This window comes from Podarcis melisellensis, assembly GCF_964234715.1.
Source record: "Podarcis melisellensis genome assembly, chromosome: 1".
NCBI classification, from domain to species: domain Eukaryota; kingdom Metazoa; phylum Chordata; class Lepidosauria; order Squamata; family Lacertidae; genus Podarcis; species Podarcis melisellensis.
The window spans coordinates 108,696,102-108,714,853 of record NC_138528.1 but is presented as its reverse complement, the minus strand read 5'-3'; the positions used below and the strand labels follow the sequence as shown (position 1 = coordinate 108,714,853).

At 43.4% G+C, this 18,752-nt stretch overlaps 1 protein-coding gene across 5 annotated transcripts in view; it reads right to left on the bottom strand.

The window, feature by feature from the left end:
- The window catches only part of B3GALT1 (beta-1,3-galactosyltransferase 1), a 319,294-nt gene that overhangs the window by 235,469 nt on the left and 65,073 nt on the right, over positions 1–18,752 (bottom strand). For all 5 annotated transcript variants that reach the window (XR_014171295.1, XM_081923627.1, XM_081923629.1 and 2 more), the window contains exon 2: positions 4,554–4,697. The gene's annotated coding sequence lies outside the window, so the exon portion shown is untranslated. The remainder of the gene's footprint in view (positions 1–4,553; positions 4,698–18,752) is intronic.

Here is an 18,752-nt window from a genome sequence, read left to right as displayed (position 1 = left end):
AATCCAGGCACATGAAGGCCTGCTCTTACTTAACCTTTTTCAAATTGCTGTCACTTCTAAACTCTCAAAAGGCTTTGAAAGCCCAACCAAGAGTGCAAAGCTACTTGTGATAAGGTAAACTTCTGTGTGTACATATTGGAGCTACCCAGATCAGAACGGGCGTTTTTAGAAAATAAGTCATGCATGTCTGCAACATTTCTGGATATTATGTTTGCATGGAAGCTTACCTTTCCAGGTATTTTCAGAAGCAAAAGGTGGGATTCGCCGAATAAGCCTCATCAGTTGAAGCCTTGTGCAAGGACTTTTGCCTGTGTTATAGGGTTTACAACCTCTCGTCCTCCTCCTCCTCCTGCACCCCCTGAGATTGGCTTTGAGTGGGTTGGGAGAATCCCTAGAACAGTTCATGTTGGCAGGAGAGGGGGGATCATTCCATCTGGCAAGCTGCAATGCTTGAACAGGCAGAAAGTTCATCATAGTGCAACACTGAATTCCATTCAATGTATTTTAAGGTCAAGATCCAATGCAGAACTCCAAAGCAGAACTCTTTTTGGTGTGGTGAAGAGACAAGCTACTTTTCAGTTAATATAGGCTAAGAGTAAGCAAGTCTTTTTGACAATGGAATTTTCTACAGTGAAACCGTTTTCTCTCTTGCAGTCTGATAGCCTTTCTTTTGGAATACAGCAAAATGGTCCTTCACTGTATGAGTTGTAAGCCAAGCATCCCCCAGTTTATGCCACACCTCAGCCATGAATTCAGTAAGTGGCCTTAAGCGAGCCATCGCCTGATCCTTACATGGCTTGATCACTTTCTAAGTGTTGTTCAATATTGCTAAATATCTAGCATATGTTAAGAAAGCCACTAAGAGCATCAGAGTAGATTTTTGTCATCTTGCAGAATGGAAGCCACGAGCACAATTGTATCTGCCACTCCTAATTGAATGCCGAATGATTTCAATGAATAACAAATAAATTTTTGGACGGTTAGTAAGATATTCATAGATAAATTGCAAGCAAAGTGATTAGAAGTACTGAATTATTCACTGCAAATTACTTGCCCAGCTCTTGTTAATTATCTGCAAGTAGCAATTCCTGCTCTATCATTTGCAGTCTCCTAAAAGGGAAATTAGAATCCAATGAATGGGCAAGAGGGAAAGCCAGCAAGTTTAAAAGCCTCTCAAGAAAATCAAGATATTATGAAATAAACAATAGCCTAAAACATTCAGATAGCTATGGCAAGGGCTTGGTTTCTAAGGTGTAAAGTTCCTGGATATGCCTTTTAATAAATTGTCAGTGGTAATGTGTGTGTTCATATAAAATAATGATTTATTGATGTTGTGTTGAATAGTATGGAACACTTTTTGCTACTTTGGTTTATAGTTGACATATGAATTCCATCTACTACCTTTGCCATGAGTGTATATATCTGAGTCAGTAGTGTAAAAAAGATGGCAGTGAATCACAATGTGCGTATCTATGTATAAAATACGATGGTCGATATGATACAGATGATACGTGTAGGATATTAGATCTCTTCCCATCTCCATTTCCATATTTTACAATACAACACTTCTTTAGGTTTCCTTTCCTTTTGGTAATGCATATAGCTATCCATCTATCTATCATTCTATCTGTAGAATTGGGGGGGGGCAGTTAGGTGATTTGGGTACTGTTCCATGCAGGAATTAGAAACTGATGTTTCCCTGGGTAAGGTTAGAATAGTAAAAGGTAAAGGTACCCCTGACCATTAGGTCCAGTAGCGGACGACTCTGGGGTTGCGCGCTCATCTCGCTCTATAGGCCGAGGGAGCCGGCGTTTGTCTGCAGACAGCTTCCAGGTCATGTGGCCAGCATGACTAAGCCGCTTCTGGTGAACCAGAGCAGTGCACGGAAACACCGTTTACCTTCCTGCCAGAGCGGTACCTATTTATCTACTTGTACTTGACGTGCTTTCGAACTGCTAGGTTGGCAGGAGCAGGAACCAAGCAGCGGGAGCTCACCCCATTGTGGGGATTTGAACCGCCAACCTTCTGATCGGCAAGCCCTAGGCTCTGTGGTTTAGACCACAGTGCCGCCCGCGTCCCTCCCAAGGTTAGAATAAGAGAAGGCAAATTACTCTTGATGTTACAAACATCTAACACACCTCCCCTACCTATTCCGTTTTGTAGAGAGCGTCCCCAAAAGGTCGCCATGTCTGAGACTTTTATCATCATATCTCTGATTAGATGTGGTGATTGTATATGCAAGCCGCTCTGCAATTAAGGACATGCAATGGGCAACAATGATTCTGAGCTGCATTCTGCTGGCTACAGAGATGTCTGTGCTTTTTAATGGGGAACGTGAGTGGCAGCTAAACCAATTCTGGATAATATTATTCAGCAGCCATTTGAATCTGCAGGTCTCATGTTCTATTCAGCACCATTTGGGATTGAGGACAGAGCTAAAACACATGCAGAGAAGGATTATAGGGTGCAGCTCTTGCTGAGTCATAACCATGCCAGAATGCAAGTCTTCTTTTCTTTTCTTTTTTAAAAAGAACCTCACTGCATATAGAAATCTGGAAATTAGGACCCTCCTCCCAGACGTGTTCCCCCCCCTCGTATAGGCATATGATGGGGTGTTGAAACATGTTATTCCTGTGCTTAGACCACAATCTGAAATGGTGGGATTTTAGAGATTTTGCAATCTGCATCCCTACCACCACCACCCTAAAATACTGGGCAGCTAAAAAAGCCTGTGTCTGCTCATTGTCAGCAGCTCAGACTTTAGGATGATAGGACAATCACTGACTCACCAAGATTTCTTGCCTCAATAAAACTGGCACTCAAAAGAGACTGACTACCAGGTAAGGAAAACAATAAAACCACAGACAGGCTGGCTGACAAAACAAAAGTTCGCTTGCATGAGAGATGAACTTCAGACAACTGATGTTCTAAAGGCAGGGGGGAGCGACGTGATTTGGGAGTGCAGGGGTGTGCAAAAGGGGTGAAAGATGTGAGATCCAGGTGTCTGATAGTGGGATAGAACAGTAAAGAACAGAGAGGTGTGAGCCTCAACTGTGAAAGGTCCTCACATCCTGGCATCCTGGCAAAGGAGATGTAAGTTGAGGATCCCACCAGAGCTTCAGAGAAGTTTCACTTTGACACTCAAAGCAACAGCAAGAGATCCTCCCTCCCCGAGCAAATGTAAAACTCACAGTGCAAATAAAATGTAAAAAGAAGTGCAAATAAACAGATTGTTTAGGAAAATTTAAGGTACAGTGGTACCTCAGGTTAAGAACGTAATTCGTTCTGGAGGTCTGTTCTTAACCTGAAACTGTTCTTAACGTGAGGTACCACTTTAGCTAATGGGGGCTCCCGCTGCCGCCGCATGATTTCTGTTCTCATCCTGAAGCAAAGTTCTTAACCTGAGGTACTATTTCTGGGTCAGCGGAGTCTGTAACCTGAAGCGTCTGTAACCCGAGGTACCACTGTATATAAAGGGACAATGGTTCAGTCCATACTAGAGCTCTTGGGCTGGGGGAAGGCTCTCCTCTCTCTACAGAACTGACCATCCCATGGTGAGACAAATGCACCTTCAAGGTTGGTGGCATGAATTTTTATTTGATTCTTTTCCTCGCCCACCCCCAATGTCTTTTGCTATTACCTTTTAAAGTCATAGTCTGGCCTTTTGAAAATGCTTAGAACCTTAATAATTAGCAAATACTTGATGTCCTTCACTCTGCTGTTGCTAAAGCAACCACCGGCTGTCTTGTGTTAGGAGAGGACAACAGTGAAAGCCAGCTGGGTGGCATTTGGGCAGCTGTGACAAAACTAGAGAATTAAATCCTCCCAAATAATCTCGGGCTGCTTCAGACTTGAGGCTTGGGCTATGAAAGGATTTCATTCCCAGGAAGCCCATAGAGGGATCCTGGGAGGCAGAAGGAACTTCTGGATGGGTGGGAGATAGGCGGATCATTCTATGATCACTGTCATTCTCCTGATACTGTCGGACTCCAGCTCCCTCTGCCATGATGGAATGATGGGTGCATACCCTCCAACATTTCTCCAGTGAAAATAGGGGCACCCCATTCCATAAAGATACTTTTACTATTTATAACGCACACATCTTACTGGGTTGCCCCAGCCACTCTGGGGTAGCTTCAAACATATATAAAAACATAATACAACAATAAACTTTTTAAAAAAACTTCCCTATACAGCTTGGGGGTTGGATAACTCCAAACCCTCCAAGATTCCTCTGATGAAAATAGGGACATCCTAGGGGAAAGTGAGACATTCCAGGATCAAATCAGAAATTGGGATGGCTTCTCTAAATCAGGGTCCTCCCTGGAAAATAGGGACACTTGGAGGGTCGGTGGGAGCTACAGGCTGACCCTATATTGGACTACAACTCCCATCATCCCTAGCTAGCAAGGCCAGAGCTCAGGGATGATGGAAGTTGTAGTTCAACAACATCTGGGGACCCACAGGTTGAGAACCGCTGTTCTAGAGTGTAGTGGAAGGGAAATAAAAGGCAGTTTGTACAAGCACTGTACATATAGCAAGCAGGATCTCACCTCAATAAGGTCATGGATGCTTCTGATTCCCACCCTAGTCTTCCGGGATTTAAGCTGTGGGAAGAACAGGTTCAGCCTCATGGTGTGGCCCAGTGTGAAACTTCTGAGCATGTGTTTCCACTCTTAGACTGGTGATGAGTGCTCCTAGTGGAAAGGAAGGAAGGAAGGAAGGAAGGAAGGAAGGAAGGAAGGAAGGAAGGAAGGAAGGAAGGAAGGAAGGAAGGAAAAAGAAAGATACAGCATTTTATTAATGTTCTCAGCTTTTGGGAACCTGCACTTCATTATTTTTTATTTTTGCCTCTGCTCATTGTAAGCATTCCTCCTCCCTCCTTTTTAATTTTCTTGTTCTCTAATCTTCTCAATCCTCCCCACCCACTGCTTAGCAGTGAACTAATCTGTACTGTCTGAGAGAGTTGATGGCCCAAAACAGAGAATTGTTGCAGGAAATGACATCATTTAAAGACTGAAAGGGAGGGAGGAAGCATAGGAGACAGGATTTTTAAAAGAAAGAAAGAAAACAATTTAGGAATTTGTTTTCATTCGACTTATTAGTTACCGCTTTATATTGCATCCTTTCCCTGAATAAATTGTCCCCACGCCCTTAGCTCAGTCTGGAAGAACTGAAAAAGGGAGGGAGGATTATTGAAATTCAGAAAGCATTCCAACCTTTGAAAGAGCTTTAAATGTGAGAGGAGCTTTTATCAGCTCATGGGTGTAATTGGTTGCCTTGTAAAAGCAATGATATGGAGTGATAGGACAGCCTCAAATGCAATCCATCCATAGTAACTACAGATTATGTCTGGACTTTCTTTGGGATGCTCAGAGTAAATCTTTAACTCCGGACATTCCAAATCAGCGAGAGTACTATTACGCAGCTTGTTTCACACACAGCAATAATCTTCCTCAACCTTGTATACCTTGTAAACCACACGGCTGCACTGGTAAATCCTCCTCTTAATCTAGGATGGAAGTAGACCCTCTGGTTCTCACAGTTCATCTCTCTGGAGAGCCTAGCTCAGACCTTTTCCATTACTCCACAGGTGAAAGAGACATTTACGCATTCTTGCACTGAGCAGCATTGCCCACCCCCGCCATAATGTGAAAGTAGAAGACTCTTCTCCAATTTAGCACCCTTCAGATCTTATGGGCTAGAATTCCCAACCACTAGAGGACCTTCTCTGACTTTCATATCCTCTGGTTCCTGAATTGCAGAATGTTGGATTAGATGTGCCCGGAGGTCCTTTCCAGCTCTACAATTCCATGACTTTTGAGTAGCTCAGCATCTTGTGCTGCTCTTGTTTGCTTTGCAGTGGCATATGTATATTGCTCAAGGGCTGCAATCCCTTTCGAGGGATGCATGCCAATTCTGGGGAGGGTCAGGTGAAAAATTAGGCAGGTCAATTATTGTAAGTTTTCCCTTTGCGAAGTAGGTTGGTTTCTACTCACACCCTTACATATTTTATCATTCATCCAGGCAGGAAAAAAGAAAAAAGAAAAAAAGAATTATCAGATCTCAAGAGTATCAATGCTCAACGCAAAGAAGGGTCACAGAGCAGGCGTGGCCTTAGGATAATCTCAAGGGTCAGACAGAAAGTTCTAGAAGGCCATGTTTGGCTCTGCAGCCAGGGGTTCCCCATCCCTGCAGTCTTTGTTTTATATTATTCTATGTTGCATTTTTAACTATAACTATATGTATAGTTAAAGCCATGGTTTTCCCAGTAGTGATGTATGGAAGTGAGAGCTGGACCATAAAGAAGGCTGATTGCCGAAGAATTGATGCTTTTGAATTATGGTGCTGGAGGAGACTCTTGAGAGTCCCATGGACTGCAAGAAGATTAAACCTATCCATTCTGAAGGAAAACAACCCTGAGTGCTCATTGGAAGGACAGATTGTGAAGCTGAGGCTCCAAGACTTTGGCCACCTCATGAGAAGAGATGACTCCCTGGAAAAGACCCTGATGTTGGGAAAGATGGAGGGCACAAGGGGACGAAAGAGGACGAGATGGTTGGAGAGTGTTATCGAAGCTACAAACATGAGTCTGACCAAACTGCGGGAGGCAGTGGAAGACAGGAGTGCCTGGCGTGCTCTAGTCCATGGGGTCACGAAGAGTTGGACACGACTAAATGACTAAACAACAACAATGTTGCATTTTTATTTCTTTTAAAACTCATTTTGCTAAAGAACTCTTCATTCCATCAGTGAAGTGACTTTCTCTGCATCACTTTGGCACCTATACTCTTTCAGGGGGAGGAAGAGGGGGTCATTTTCCTTACTATTCCTGTTTTGTCTACTTTTCTGGAAAGAATTTTTTAAAAATGAATTATTGTAACGAGGTTACAGACAAATGCAAATACTAATTTAACCAACCGACGAACAAATTAAAATAATCTCTCATACTTCTTACTTGCAAATTTCCCAAAGGGCATTCCCAAAATCGTCCTCCAAATTAATACACGGTGCTAAAAATCGTCATGCATTCAAAAGCTGACATTGCATATGATCATGTTAAACGAACGCCAAGATTCAGAGCCTTATTTTCCCCTTAGTAGTGATCTTTTTCGCCTTCCACCGATGGTATGCATTAACCGGCAAAGCAGGAGACAGAGTGTTTATTCTTTGAGTAGAATTATTATTCCTACTCCACCGAGGAGACATTAGTGCCACTAGATCCCCTTGAGTAACTTTCAACACACTATATTAGGTATCACTTAATTCAGCACCCAGAAGTGCAGAAAAGCCAGCAAGTTCAGACACAGCATGCTTCTGCTGCGGCAAAGTTGCACCAGAGGAACTGCATTTGAAGCAGCTCCCAATCCCCAGCCATTACATGTGGGGAGCAGAGAGCATACATCTTTCTCCACCATCTGCAAGGCATAGAGGATTCCAAGTTTTTATAACCATGGCAGCTGGCAGCAGATGTCTGGGGGGGTCGGCGCTGCCCGTCCCCTAAGGAGACCATTAGCACCAAACCCGTATACACCAGTCAATTCAAATTTATTTGTACTGTAAGATTCAGATGTACAATAAAAAAGGGGCCTTAGGGGAGAATTCACTACGTGCAGCATAGTGGGAGAAAAAAGAAAAGGGAAAAAGAGACAGTCCAGAATCTAGGATAAAACTATTCTTGCTCTCCACTCCTCCTCCTTTAACTGAACCCATTGCAGATCAACATCCTTGTTAAGAGAAAACATTTCTCCAGAGATGGATGAATGGATGCCATATTTCAATGGATTTGTCCGAGTCCTGGGTGTTATTTAGCACTTTTATGTGTTTAGTCAATTTCTCCATCAGGGCTCTCCTGTGCGAGATGAAGATGGTCTAAACACTTTCAGTTCTGTTCAATAACTTGCCTTGGCACTACAAGTAGGAAGGTTATGAGTTCTTTATGAAATTATTTATGCTGCTGTTCTTTGTGAAGCATAAATACTGTTCTTCTCCAACACTGCATTCATAGCATGCCTCATAGGCCTTATTTTTCTCTGGAATCTTTCTCTTGTGGTACAAGAATTCCACTCTTTAGACTGCGTGTTCTCATGGTTTCACTGAACATTTATAACTAGGGCTGTATCCAAGTTATACTCAGACCCATTGAATTTGGCGGACGTTTAGCTATGTCCAGGGATTTAAATGGGTCTACTCTGAGCAGGACTAATGTTAGATACAACCTACAGACTGTGCCTATATAGTACATTCAAAAATTTTGTGTCGGTTTATCTGTTCTGATCTTAATTCCCAGAAGTGTCAATTTAGCTTATTTTGCTTAAGCCATGGAGGTCCTGGGCTGCCCAGACAACAAGACCCCTCTCTTGGCCTCGTTGATGTCCCATCGTCTCTCGAGACAGATGGATGACAGAAAGAAGGTTAAGCCATTCACCTTATTCTCTCCAGTTCTATTTGTATGCACAACTTTATTTGTACAGTCACTCCGAAAACAGGATGCTAGACTAGATGAGCTTTTCGCTTAATCCAGCAGTGTTCATTGTTCGTTGTACCCGAGAGTAAGGCACACATTTAGATTGTGCTATTGTGGTTACCGAAGAACAAAACACTGTGATGATCATCCAGCTATGACACCTTCTGGCGTGCCAGGTGTTTAAAATATATCAGTTGCCAAGGAGAGCTAGTCTAGCTTCACAACAACCTGTTCCTGAAATCCTATATACACTTACCTGGAAGTAAGTTCCATTGGGCTCACTGGAACTTACTTCTGAGTAGGCATGCATGGGCTTGTGCTGCATCATGGAGCCTTCTAGCTCTCCAGCACCAGCTACAGCAGTCTAGTTGCAATGTCTACCACATGGTCTGAAGAGAAGTGGCCCTGCTCCCAGAGCTTTGTATCTGCTTCAGAGGGTTGTTTTGAGTTTCAGTTTACACAAAGCAAATCCCCCATTATATTGAAGAGAAATACAAGGCTACTGCTGGTGGTGATGATGGGCAAAGAGCAGTGGATAAGTTTTGTGATAGCTTAAGCTTCCGATCCAGAAACAACCTTTCCTGCACTTTCCAATCATAATGCTTTAGGGAGGAAGTAACTTGCCCAAAGTTGTTCCATTTCTATTGAATCTCCTTGGCACAGCAACTTTCAGAGTTGCAGAGTTGCGAGCAGTAGTGGTTGAACTTGTATGATCTTATTGCAATCCAGACCAATTCTTCCCTAAAATCCAAACCCTTGTTGTTGTTGTTCTGTTGGTTTTACTCTTGCTGTTGGTTGCTTTTAAGTCACTTATCTTCTCCCCAACCCCAATCTCATTCCTGTTCTGGCCTTGGTTGCATTTGATTAAAGTTTAGCATTAAATCATTGCATCTGTGAGTTATAGTAGAGTATCTGTCTGACTCTGTGTGTGTGTACACTATACTATGTACAAGCAGGCCCGTGCAGAGCTAGTCTGAGGCCTGAAGCGGAAGCCCTGTCCATGAGACTCACCATTGCAGCACCACCACCTAATCTGATCTGACGTTACACACTGGTATGTAGCAATGCAAGTCCAGATTTTACTATTGAAGCCTTGCCATGCAGACAGACAGGCGTGGGCATTCCACCCATGGCCATTTGACTCATTAAGTCCCCGGCTGGCTGGGAGGCACAGGGCATTCTTGGCATGACAGTGTAACTCCGTCAAGCCCCTGGCAGGTCCCCTGACTGGCTTAACCCTCCAAGACCTGGGGGGGGGGGCAAGTGAACCTGGCTGCACCCCCTCTGCACGCGCCTGTGTACAAACACTGTATTGGTGTACACTTTTAAATTTCAATAAAGTGTCATGCACTCCATCAAGCAGGAGCCTGGCATGGTTTGTTCTGTCCCTGCCCAAGGTAGATGTGTATTTTTGGAGGACATTCTCAATCCTCTCCCCCCAAATCAACTTTAAATGTGCCTGGTGCACAGCCACACCCACCCACACACCCTGCATTTATTTGCCTGAAATATGGCAGGTTTCATCACTTCAGATAGGTCTATAATGCCTGCACATCCTCTCTCTCTCTCTCTCTCTCTCTCTCTCACACACACACACACACACACACTACAGCAATTTGGGGTTTTCCCAACCAGAGTTATTTGGGAGACATACAAAGATTTGTATTTTCTGAAGTGAGGCTCTGCTTTGAATCTAAAACATAGTGAAACAACAGTCTGAACCACTGAACCTCAATGACACAATATTTGAATTGCTGAAGTGGGTTCTTAAGTGATTCCCCCCCCCCACACCCCAGCTGGAAATGCACTTATGAATTGGGGGTCACTTATCCTAGGATTCCTTCTGTTTCAGAGTATAAGTCAGTATCTGCATCAGATCTTTAAAATGTATATTATGTTTTACATAGATATCTATCCCAAATTTCCCAGAGTTGCATTCCCCCCACCCCCGACCAGTGTGAAACTCTCTGATGTACAGGGGTTACTTGCGGACCCCCATGTACATTGGTGGGGCCTGCGTAAAGCATTCTGCCCCACCCTGCCCCTGTTCCACCCTTTTAGTGATGTTTTAGTGACATTTGGTGGTCACTTCTGGGTTTGGCACTGTATGTGTATGCACAATCAAGCATCAACAGGACACTTGTAAATTGGCCATCACCTGTCTTTCATTTCTTCCATAGATGTGAAAGGATCCCACCAATTCAGGTAGGATAAGGGGACTCCCAGTGTCATTGAGGTGACAGCAAAACGTGCCTCCCATTCTTACTAAGCTGGACTAAAGGGCCTAAATCTGCTTTTACCCACAAAAAGTCTTTTTGATTTACATTGTCTAATAAAAATCAATGGGAGCAATTGGTGAGGGCAGATGAAACCTCTGCAAGTAGGGAAGCAACAGGTCTCACCTCTTCCCTAAAGGAAGGGTAGCCACACGTTGCCCTCCCAATATTGTTGGCCTGCAGCTCTCATCATCTGTGCTATGGCTGTGCTTTCAGTGACTGAAGGGAGCTGCAATCCACCAGGTTATGGAGGGCACCATGTTGACTATACCTGCATATCATGTTGACTTTCCAGCATCTGCACACCCCTTCCAGCAGAGGATGCAGCCAAGGAAAGGGGGGCTATTGGCAAGCCCCCAGCTGGCCCCAGCCCACCGGCCAGTGTGCCGGACAATCTTCAGTCCTTGGTGCAGCATCAGTGACTCGAGCTTCAGAAGCTAAAGCTTTCTACTTAGTAGAGTAAATGCTATGCAACAGAAGTGGCAGGAGACGGCTGTGTGAGCATATCTACAAGCAGTTTATTCAGCATACAGCAGGACAAAAAGAAAACATGTCCAATCTCCTTCGTGTCCAAAAGCAAGCAGCATAAGCAAAAGCTATACACAAACGGAAGTTCCCAGCAAGCTGTGCTGGAGTGTAAACAGGCATGTGACACAACAATCATGCCTGTACTTAAGGTGGAACGGAATATCCTAACAGGGTCCACTGCATCGAACGCCCAGCATGACCAAGCCGCAAACACTGAACTGTCAACCTATCGTCTTCATCTCTTCCATCTCCCCCCACTCCTGCTTCTCTGTAGTGGACTTTCTTACTTCAGGCAGTGCTAACACATTACTTTGTTGAACCATCTCTGCAGAATATGAGTTTCACACCGGGGTGCTCATAAATCACCCAGAGAACCCATTCAGTACAAGATACATTACAAGGAAAATTATCTTTGTGGCGACAGAGGAGGTTAAAATCTTGTGGGCTGCAAAGAAAATGCCAACCAGCCAGCTAAGTCACTGAAGGCCATTAAATCAGATTTTAAGTATTGTCCCACCAGGGGGAAAATCAATCGGGGCTAAGTCCTTAACTTTATGACCTAAAGGCTTTCTAAATTATCAGCAAGTGACTTGCATAAATTGTAAGCAACACCATATAATGTACCAAGAGTGTCGCTAAATATTGCAGCTTCTTTCCCTGACTCTTCTGAGCAACATGCACAGTCGTAGGTGAAACTTATTACTAATGAAAGCATCAATAAACAGGCCAAGTGACCCCAACACCAATCCACACACTCCAGCAAGGTTTCAATGGCAGGCTATGGCTGACCATCCTCTTCCATAAGTGATGGGAAAGCCTGGCATGTGCTCATGGGCCCACCTAGCCAACAGCTCTTCCCTCCTCCCCAAACAAGCATTGCATAGCCGTGAGCTATGCCATACAGTGCCACCCAAGACGGACAGGTCATAGCTGAAAGTTTAGACTAAATGTGATCCACCTGGAGAAGGAACTGGCAAACCACTCCAGTATTTTGCCAAGAAAACTCCATGGACATAAAAAAGGAGAAGCTTTGAGAAGAAAGTGAGAGTTTCCAAGGCATGTGGTTCATAGGGTCACGGAGAGTCGAACATGACTAAGACGACTAAACAACAAGCAAAATAAATCATGTAAGTATTTACTACATGAGGTAGTATGTTTCAAGTCTCAACACTCTTCTTTCAAAGGCTAGTGGGGCCTGGAGAGACACAGTGTGGTGGCAATGTTCGCCGCTCGTGCATACGCACAAAAATACATCATGCACATGCGCAGAAGTGACAAATCGCGGCCCGCTCGTGCGGGTTGCGTTCTTTTCAAGTTGCGAACAGGCCTCTGGAACGGATCCCGTTCACAAACAGAAGTACCACTGTAGTTCATTCCCACACCGGGTGACTATTTCCACAGCTTCATTAACATGCAAGCCCAAAATTCTGGATCCCCCCCCCAAACTGATGCCAAAGCTTAGTGCCAGTTCTGTGCTGTTTTGTATTATGTTTGTGCCGTTGGCTTACAGTTTTGTGTCTTGGCAAACAGTAATGACTGTCATCACCCCTGGTCTTCTCATTTTATCTAGTTGCCTGTGCATCTTATCTTGCTTTGGATGGTAAACACAGAGAAGATGTGAAACACACCATGAGGGTGACTTCACAGATCAACGTTTTTACAACCTAGTGTCCTGCTGGACTCCTGTTGGCCCTATAAAGACCAAAACATCTGTAGAGCGCCATGTTCGGGAGAGCTGTCATTGCCACAAACAAATAAGCCAAATACTGTGTGTTACTTGCTTGAAAAGCAGAACCACAACTGATAAAATGAAAACATGGCCACTTTGAAGGCAAACTAATTCTATCGCTGTGATATTCAGTAAACTTTCATTTAGGCATTAGCGGCATTTCCTATTCACAGTATGGGACAATCTTTCCTGCCAGTAGATGTACCCAGCAATTTAAAAAATTGAGCCATCATTGTATTTTACTTCGCTGTACTGTTCAGACTGCCAAGTCTAGAGTAAGCCTAAGGCACAACCTTTGACCTGAAAGACACTTAAAAATAAAAAAGCTGTAAGTCACAATGGTCAAGTTAAGCCATCTAAAAATTGATTCAGTGTTTCTTTTGTATCACACTTGCTTTAAGGTAAGGTGAACTGAAGGCACTTAAAAGATTTTAGTTCTTGCAATAAAAAAATATTTCATTAAATGGGAACAATTATGTCTCTGGCTGATGTATGAGCTAATACTTCCAGTTGTGACCTAATTAAACGGTACTTCATGGCAAGAGTCCTGGAAAAAAAAGAAATTATTTGTACATTCACAGTTCATGTTAGAAATCTCAGGAGTTCTCATTAACTGAAAATTACAGTAGCGCAATCATCAGCGCCTTTGTCATTTGCAGCTAAAATAGTCTCTGGGAAGCTGTGAAGTATTTCAAGGTCTCTATGATTCTGCCTGAGCCACAAAAGCTAGCTGTTACAACTCTTATTTACCTTGCTGAGCGCTCATTTGCTGGAGGAGACAGAGATAGTCTGCCTTGCGGACAAGTTTGTCTCACAACAAAGCCCCACAGAAAGTGGTTAGGCTGCTTGCCACATATTTTAGAAGGCAAGTGGGTATGGAGCCAGACCCAGGATGGGGAACCCCAGGCCTTGGGGCCAAATGCAGGCCTTCAGGTCTAAACCCTCTGCACCACCACCATCTGTCCCTAGGACTTATCCCTCATGGTCCCTGCTTTCCAGTCTGCTTGAAACTTGTCCTTGAACTTTGATAGTGTCTGCTTGCCTGGATAGAGGATAGAGGACAGTGTGTGTGTGTGTGCAGAAACTACTAGTCTACTGTACAAACACATCCTTTAAATATTGCTCTCCCTACTTTTGCCTTTGGCCATGCCCCTCACTGGCAAGAGGCACCTGGAAAGTTGCCCATAAGGAAATATGGCCCTCAGTGTGGAAATTGGTTTCTCAGCCATGAGCAGAGCTGGGCTGTGAGACTGGGGACTTTGGAGGCAGGCTTTTAACTATATCTAATGATAACTTTAATATTCCTTGTAAACTGCTTAGAGGTTTCATGATAGGCATTTTGCTATAAGGAACGAATAAAAAGACGGCCAGTCATGGGAAGATGAGTACGTCAAACAGCTTCTCCAGATTGCATAATGGATCTATGTGCAATGCAAAAACACAAATTTATGGCTGCAGGTTCCATTTATTAATGAGAACATGGGTTATTTTTTTTCATAACCATGTGGAATCCTGGTCCATGTTTTTGTGCCTTGAAACCTAACTCAATGTTAGGCTGGAGGAAGATTCCTACAGCTGGGTTATTCTTATGCCAATTTTGGATTCCCAGAGTTTGTTTGGTTATTATTCTTTATTTATTTTTAAAAATAAATAAATTGCTGTGAAGCATTTGGGACAAGTTCCAGTATTTTTGGAACAGCCTTGCCACCATCTGGTACCTGTACCCACAAGGGTATTCAGCTCTTACTCAAAGAGGCAACACATTCATTAACAATTGCTTGTCTCTGCGAGGACGCAGATGTGTCTGGGACCGAGCTTCATAGATTATAGCTCCAGGAGATTAATGATGCTGTTTCATGTTCCTTCAATGGGCAATGGACCTCACCTCCAATTCTTTCCTATGCAATGTTCCAAGCTCCAGAAGATGCCATCCTCCAGGGTAGTAGCAGCTGAATGCAGGAAAGCGGTGGCATCTGTGCATAAGGATGAAACATTGATTCAACTGAACATCTGAAGCTGCCTTGGATGCAGTCAAATTATCCCTCCATCTATTTAAGACCAAGATAGCCGAAGCTGATGGGAGCAACTTCCCAAGCTCTGTCTGGTAGAAATCTTCCACAGCCCTACAATCCAAGTTCTTCTTAAAAGGAGATGTTGCCTTAGAAGGAACCTAGAACTTTCTGTATTTAAGGTATGGACTCTGTCGCTGAGCTACAGGTTCCTCAAAGTGCAACTGACACAATATTCCAGGATTGTAAGGAAAATGGAATGTCTCGAAAGAACATCCATGCAGCCAACATTTCAGATATATGAATGCAGAGAAGGCACTAGAGATGTCACTACAGCTGCAGTGCTTTAATTCCCCCTTTTCACAACATCTCTCTAAGGACAGGCAACCCCTGCCTTCAAACAGCAACACACACAATGGAAAGGAGGCAGTAGGGTGGTTATCGGCAGCGCTGCAAATGTTCATGGATAACAGTGAGCAATTTTGGATCAGCCCTAATGTTGACAGTAAAATCGAAGTGTGACAATTTGCACATTCAGATTTTCTGCTGAAAATTCATCTTAGTTCCTCAGACACACTTTACTGATATTCCCTCACATCGCTTCTTTTTTATTTTCTGGTTTTAATTTTTTCTTCCTCCTACCCGCAATCCTCTGAGGTAACTTTGTCATTCAACTTCAACACTCTGAATCCACAGTCGGCAAGTTCTCCTATGTCTTTTACATTTATCTCTTCTGAGATGTTTACCTAGCATAATTTTGTTTTCCCTTCTGTCTCTCTCCACACAAACACACACCTTTGCATCAGCTTGCCTGCATCCTAAAATCAGCCATAAAGCCCCTATTCAAAAGCTTAGAATCACAGAATTATAGAATTGTAGAGTTGGAAGGAACCAACTGTTTTGCCCAATGTGGGGTTTGAACACACAACCCTGAGATTAACTAGTTTTACATGTGTTATTTGTAAATTGCCTTGAAAGGGGATATAACATATTTTTTAAAATAAATAAATATGTGCATGTGCGTGAGATATTCTCTCTCTCTCTCTCTTGAACATTTTTCACCTCTGTGCAAATGCTGTTTACTCTTCCAGCCTAGTCCTTTTTCATTCTTCTCATACAGAGGCAGACACTATTTCTCCAGTGCCACATTCCATGCAGATTTATTCCACATTTATTTTATTTATTCAAGTTTTGCTCTTTGGAAAAATGTTACTAGTGCTGCAGCAGGTAGAAATTATTTTAATTGTTTAAAATTCATCCCTTTAATGTTTTGTATTAACATTAAATAGCTATGCAGAGTGAAAAGGGGGCACAGTGCCCTTGCTTGCAATCCAAAATAACCACAAAAATAAATAATTTATTTTTTACTGCATGATTTACTGTTTAAAGAGGTTTTAAAAAGAAGGATGGAAGGGGGGGGGATAACAGAAATATTCTACCAAGGTATCATAACCATGGTGTATTCGGAATAGTTCAGCATTAGCAGAATGAGTGAGAAGTTAAGAAAGCTCTCTCAGAGGCCTTGTGTCAGGAGGCAAATGTATGTTTCTCCTCACCAGGCACCTATACAATTTGAGAGTGGAACTGGGCACATTCACCAAACAACCAGTGCTGAAACTGACCAAATATTCAAACTGACAACACAGATTTAAGTGGTATAAAGAGCAGTGGTGGACTTTGTCTCTCAATTTTCAGTGGCACCCTGTGTGACTAAAATTTGGTGTGTCTCCACCTCTCATGCTTCCCTCAAAAGCGGATACCCTAAAACAACTTCTGTAAAGAGGATTCATAAGCAAAAACATGGCTGGTTGTCTGCTTTTTAAATCCAAGGTCTTTCTCCTTCAGTAACTGGGTCACTTTCTATTTAAAAAAAGTGAAGTGGTGTCTGTTGCTTTAAGATGTGTTTACACATTGTGGCATTATCCACTGGTGAGGTAGGGTTGGGAGGATGTTTTCATCTTTCTGTTTGATCACTCCAATTTTAAGTGGTTGCTGGCAAGCTGTCCTACTACGGAATTTAGAAGTGCTCTTCCCTTTTTGCAGATTGCTTTTCCATCCAGAAAAACCTCACCACGCTCAAGACAAAGAGCAATCGGAAAAGATAAATATCACTTAGCAGATTTACACATCTTATTTGAATAGCTTGACTTCCAGCAACCCTGTGTGAAATTATGTGTGTTTTGCATGAATCTTGACAAATCTAGGTCTGTGAAGGTATACTTTGCAATCCCAAAAGTAGGCCACCTGTAAATATTTATTACTGTTGCTACAGCCAAACAGATTTGAAAACAATCCTCATGGATGTCAACTTATCTCTTTCCAACAAAAACAACAACAACCCAGTCCTCAAATGAAGACGTGGATTAGTCAAGCCTCTGCCATTTTTAAATTAACCCACTCCAACAACAAGACATTGTAACAAATTATTCCTCTGGAATTGAGGTATTTCTAAGTTAATTGCCTCCCACACCTTTTTATTCTCACTCCAAACCAGTTTCAGTTTATGGTATTTCCTAGCTCAGTGTGGCTTTGCTTTTATTTTTAATTAACTCTGCTGCCTTCTTTTCTTCATTGGATGTTGCAGTTGCTGTGCTGCCTTGGAAAGCAATTTTTGTGCTAGATATTCCTGCTATCTCTCCTGCCACAGCTGTGCTCTGAGCTGCCACAGAAGTGTGCTATGGTTATGGTACCTCTTAGCATTGTGGTGGAGTGGGAGTGCGGAACCCTTGTTTCCACAACTGTCAACCCTGGCCATTGGACATGCTTCCTGAAGCTGATGGGAGCTGAGTTCAGCAACATCTGGAGGATCAAAAGTTCCCTCCAACTGTACTAAAAAAAATGGGGGAGGGAGGACCCCTGGATGGCTAAGTACAGTCAAAGGTGACTATGGGGTGTGACACTCATCTCACTTCAGGCCGAGGGAGCTGGCGTTTGTCCACAGACAATTTTCCAGGTCAAGTGGCCAGCATGACTAAACCGCTTCTGGTGCAACGGAACAGTGTGATGGAAGCCAGAACGCACAAAAATGCTGTTTACCTTCCCGCCACAGCGATACCTATTTATCTACTCGCACTGGCATGCTAGGTTGGCAGGAGCTGGGACAGAGCAATGGGAGCTCACCCCATTTGTCTCAATCATTCACGATATGCAGCAACACTCCATCTTATGCAATGCTCGTTTCCCATGCTGTACATCATCAGAATATGTTTTCTCCAGCCCACGACATTCGTGGGGTAGGGAAATAAAATATATAATGCGATGCCTTGACATGGACATATCTGCACTTAGGGGGGGGGGTGAAGATAGTCCAGTGCAGGGTTTCCCAAATGGGTCTCCAGCTGTTTTGGGGCTACAACACTCACCATCTTTGCCAACTACTCCTGCTAGCTAGGATGATGGGAGTTGTAGTCCAACAACAGCTGGAGACCCAAGTTTGGGAAACCCTGGTCTAGTGAGAATGTATTGGATGGGCCACAACATAAATGTTTTGGCATCTTTATCTCGGGAGTAAATGGAGGACTGCACCTTTGGGGGTGAAGTCAAACTATTGGAAGGTTGCAGTGCCTGTTGTGGCTGTAGAGACTGATAGAGAAGAGAGACATTTTGTTGCAGCTGGAGCAGATGAAGGTTTCTGGTTGTTCTGCTGCTGCAGATGCACCACGGCGTTTCTTCTCTGTGCTCCTCCCAGTGGTCATTCCTCCACTGGTCACTGCTGTGGATACATGACCTGTCTGTCTGTCTCC